The 5,085-nt window shown below is 38.2% G+C and overlaps 1 pseudogene; it reads right to left on the reverse strand.

Moving 5' to 3' along the window:
• Positions 1-239: 239 nt before the first annotated feature.
• LOC149234967 (E3 ubiquitin-protein ligase WAV3-like) lies at positions 240-2,930 on the reverse strand (annotated as a pseudogene).
• Between the last annotated feature and the right edge of the window lie 2,155 nt (positions 2,931-5,085).

The following is a 5,085-nucleotide window of genomic DNA, read 5'->3' on the forward strand; positions in this document are numbered from 1 at the left end:
TTTAAATAAAATAATATCCACTTGCCCCAATTGCAAGTTTAAATAAAATCATATCTGGTATCAGTTTCAAGTTTAAATCACTTAGATTCAGATCAGAACAAGAGACTCTCTCTACCATCTTATTATTGCTACAGCCTTAGTTTGAGACCTTAAAAAATTCAAATGATACTGTTAAAGAAACGTCATTACAAGATGACTTAAATTTTACAGGTCAAAATCCACAATTCAAATCGCGGACCCTAGCACATGATTTCGGCGAGATTCTGAGACGTTCACCGAGCACAGATCGAACTCGAACTGGAACTCGCGGTAGAATTAGAAACATGGACCGTTGATGCCGTTGACGAGAGGGTTTGGGAACGCAGAACCATGTTGGCCATGGATGGTGTCTGGTATTCCCTGCTGTAATTCTCAAAATTTTCGCCGCGTGTAGTGGCTCTTTGACGAAAATGAGAGCTCTGAGCAGAAAGCGCAAACGCCCGCCCGGACCGCTCGTAGGTTTCCTTGTTCGTCATCCTTGCTTGAATCTCTGTAATTTCCGCTTCCAGTGCAAGAGAAAGCGAGTGGTCACCAGTTCGAGTCAGTTGCAATTCTATTTTAGCATCCTCGAGAACCTCCTGTGCGTCTGACATTTCGCCGAGATCAGCAAGCGTTTTCGCCTCAGCTATGGCTTGAGCCGCTTTCAGACGGGTCCTTTGTTTCTCCACTTCCAAATTTGGAGCAACTGGATGCCCGTCCGTGTTCTCCGGACGTAAAATTGAAAGAGAATGTTCTCTTGATTTGAAATTTCGCTGGGAAACGGGATCTTTGTAAGAGCAATCGACGGAGATCAAATTCATAGGGATTGAAGCAGAACTCACGGCTGGCACCTTGAGTTCTACAAGTACATCTCTCTCTTCCTCGGCGTAGAGATCACCGAGATTTACCATCCCTAGGCTTCCGTCCTCAGCAACGCAGGTTTCGTAGCTTCCGGCATTGATGCTTTTCAGCTTCGTTCCTGCGCAAGCTCTAATCGTTACACTGATGTCTGCACAACGACACTGAGCAGGCCGCCGATGCACTGAGCGAAGGAGTGTTGCACGAGGCCTTCGGTCTGAATGAACGAAAAGGTCCCCCTGTGTCTTCAGAAATGCCGTGCATCGTGGTAGCATCATGGTCAACTCCGAAGCCGAAGGTATGGACGGGAATTCGAAGGTGGCCATGACGCGTGCTTTGTCTGGCCAACCTGCGAGAACTGTTATTGGAATTGGAAGTGTCCTGGCCATCGGAGAGCAACATGATACTCGCCACGGGGTTCCGTTGGCGACGCTCTTCGAGCACCTTCGCGCCTTTTCTCAAACCCTCGGCGATGTGCGTACCGCCCGAGCAGAGCAGCCGCTCGACGACGAGGTTCGCTTCAGCCTGGCCATCCGGAGACATTCGCTTCAAGGGAAAGACTCGCTTGGCCGTCGAAGAGAACACAACGACGGATAACCGGTCCGCTGGGCTCAGATTTGATATCACAAAAGCCATGTCCTGTTTCAAGAGCAACAACTTCAATCCCAACATGCTTCTGCTAACGTCGAGAACCGTAACAAGATCTATCGGCACACGACAGCCTGGATCTATAACCATATTTTTCTCACAGTTTTCTTGATTCTGTTTCTTGGAAGCTTCGCTGGCTGACGGAGCCTTCACATGCACCAGTACTGTAAAATTGTCAGAAGCTTCAATGGCTGCAACCGCTTCAACCTCGGGAAGCAATGCTATTCTCATTTTCCGTACATTTCTAGAAGCTCCATCGCTTCTTTCTTCTGGATCAACGACGGAACCCTTGAATTCGGACTCTTGATCATCATTGGGTTGTGAGCTTGTTTGGCCTTCATTCTCTCTCGAGCTCGAAATCAAATCCAGAGGCTCGTCGTCGTCGTACACTGCCGGTTCTTGGGTAAGGCTTTGACGATAAAGTCTAAAGCTTGAGATCGAATTGGTCAGGGCACCGGGCGCCGGATTCAATCTTCTCAGATCTTCTGCCGCGGCTCTCAAAGCAGCCTCTTCGTCTATATCAATATTGTCCGTCCTTCGATTCCGTAGGTTTCTATTTACGGGAATCTCCCACGGCACCTCTTTCCATTTTGCTCGGCAAACCGGACAAATCAAGCTCCCGTGACGGACATTGGAGACAATGCACGGAAAATGAAAAGAATGAGAACATTCCGCTGTAAAGATCGCATGTCCATCGCCGGGCTTTATCGTATCCAAGCAGATTGAACAACAGCCCTAGAACATGAGAACATCGACAAAATAAATTATCATTCACGGCCACTCATTAATGCCACAGACAAAAGATCTGCTGCTAATCCACGCCACACAAATTTCACGCGATTTTCTGTTATTGCCACATTTAAGCATATTGCAAGACACAAGATCGAATCCAACAACTAGGAGGACATTCAAAAAAACTAAAGATAGCAATATTTTCACGATTTTCTATCATCGTTGAAAGTCTTTAACAGCATTCAGGTATCAAGATCGAATCTGATAACCGCGAGACTGAACTTTTCAAAAATTTATCTTAGGCCTCATTGTGGCACTGTGAGACAGAAGATCGACTACGATTCCTAATTTACAGAATAATTTATTTTCAAAAAACTTACCTTCGACGCCCGAATCCCGTTCCGAGACAAATTCAGTCGCAACAACGAGGGTAGCAAGTTCTTCGACACTGTTTCAGGCGACTCATCGGTTTCCCTATTTTGCAACCCCAGACTTTGGGTATCCGACCTCGGGCAATTGACAGGTTGACTATTCGATCCGGCGCTTGAAACATGCTTCCCGTGAGAGCTTTCGATCCTTGGACCTCCCAAATCCAAATCATCGATTTCAGGTGGGAAGGATGCACAAACTCTACGACCCAATGCATTTCGAGCCTTTCTCCATCCGGTACCCATTTCTGACTAAAATCTCTTTCCAAGTTTTGAACAATTCAAAAGGGCATCGGTGCCTGCTTCTCAATTCAGTGCAGAGATATTATATTTTAACAAAAATATGAAAAAAACCACTAAATTTCCTTACATCCCTTTCTTCCAGTCTCTATACTTCCTCGAATGCGAAGGACACGGGGTGCATATGAAGAAAAACCCCGAATTTCCTTAGATCCCTTTCTTGCAGTCTCTATGCATCCTCGAATGCGAAGGAGACGGAGTCCGGGAGGGGTGAGGAGCAGACTGCAAGAAGATAGGTGGGTGTGAGAAACCACAATCAGTCTTATGGAGGGTTATCATACCTAAATATGGGTAAAGTAACTAGTTAATTTAGTTTTACATCTATTAAATATTTAGATTCCGTTAAATATTTAGATTTTTAATTTAGATTCGGTTAAATATTTAGATTTTTAATTCATAAGTTAGATAGATCTATATCAAACTATTCCCAAAAAAATATATTTGAAATTAAATCGGGAAAAAAATCTTAAACTAATTGTTATTTGGATTATGACATAAAAATATTTTAAAAATAAATATAAAAATCTGATAAAAATAAATATTATAAATTATTTTGTTATTTATATATATATATATATATATATATATATATATTTTTGTTTGACCAATATTATAATATTTTTAAATTATATTTATTAAATATTTGAAACAGGTTTTTACAAAAGAATATAAAAAATAAAATATTATAAATTATTTGTTATATATATATATTTAAATAAATATTATAAATTATTTTGTTATATATATATATGGTTTGAACAATATTATAATAATATTTATTGAATATTTTTAAATTATATTTATTAAATATTTGAAACAGTTTTTTACTTAGCTTAAAAAATTAAGATTGTTTTTATAATTTTTAAATTGTTTTATTTCTGATTTTATTGTATATGATTTTTGAAATGTGTTTCTCTATCTATCTGGATTCTTTCTTTTCCTTTAAACTTTTAAATTAAATTTTTAAATTAAATTTGTAATATATAGTAAAATGGAAAAAACATATATATATATATATCAAAATTCTCTTTTTTGGAATTAACTAAAATAATAAAATTTTGAGTTTAAAAATTTAATATCACTTATCAATAAGTATCTCATTATTTTAGATTTGACAAAAAAAAAATATTTAGAAAATTAATTTCATTATTAAAAATGAGTTTGTAGCAAAGTTTCCAAAACAATGCTAAATACTAGAGAATGAGTTCTTAATCATCAATTTGGAATCTCTCAACAAAACTACTTGCAAAGGTAAATAGTCCTATCTCATTATCCTATATTTAACAAAAAAAAATAAGTATTGAGAGAAGTAATTTCATTATCAAAAATGAGTTTATAGCAAAGTTTTCAAAACAATGCTAAATACTAGACAAGGAGTCCTTAATCATCAATTTGGAATTCCTTGACAAAACTACTTGCCAATGTAAATATCCATGGAGAATGTTGAAACAAGTGAGGTTGAACCTAAGGCCAAGAAGATCTTGGAAAGAAACATTCCCAAAATATATGCTTCATTGTTTCTAATTCCAAGCAGAAATAACATTGTACATGAGTATCATTGTTTTTGACCAACGGAGTTTTGTACCGGGGTACTTGGTAAATCACTAACCAATCAAAGACCTAGATTTTGTAAGAGACTACTTTCTTCATATGCAGAAACTCATCTCACATTGAGAACTAATCCTAATCCATGATGTCAATGCAAAATAGAACAAAGCTTATGAGAATCATATTGAGTCATATGACACCAACAACTCCACTTCCAATCTCTCCAAAAGAGATCAACCATATCAATATTCATCTTGATATGATTCGTGCGATCGAAGGCAAAGTGTGGGCAGATCGCATACAAAATTTTATGAATGACCAACTTTGTTAATTGATATTTCAAACTTTCTTACGTTGATCTGCGCATGCCCTATTTCAGTCTAAAAAAATGTTGACTTATATTTGTTGCAACTAGAGGTCAATGGAATGCTAGTATAGTAAAGAAAGTAAAGTGGCATTTACAGGAGGGAGAAGCTTTGAATGTTAGAGTTGCAACCATTATTCATTTTGTCCTTCCTAATTAGATTTTGGCTGAAAATGTTGCTTTATATTT

This window comes from Pinus tabuliformis, chromosome 8 (genome assembly GCF_031772625.1).
Source record: "Pinus tabuliformis cultivar Carrire ecotype Pingquan chromosome 8, CPIR1, whole genome shotgun sequence".
Classification (NCBI taxonomy): domain Eukaryota; kingdom Viridiplantae; phylum Streptophyta; class Pinopsida; order Pinales; family Pinaceae; genus Pinus; species Pinus tabuliformis.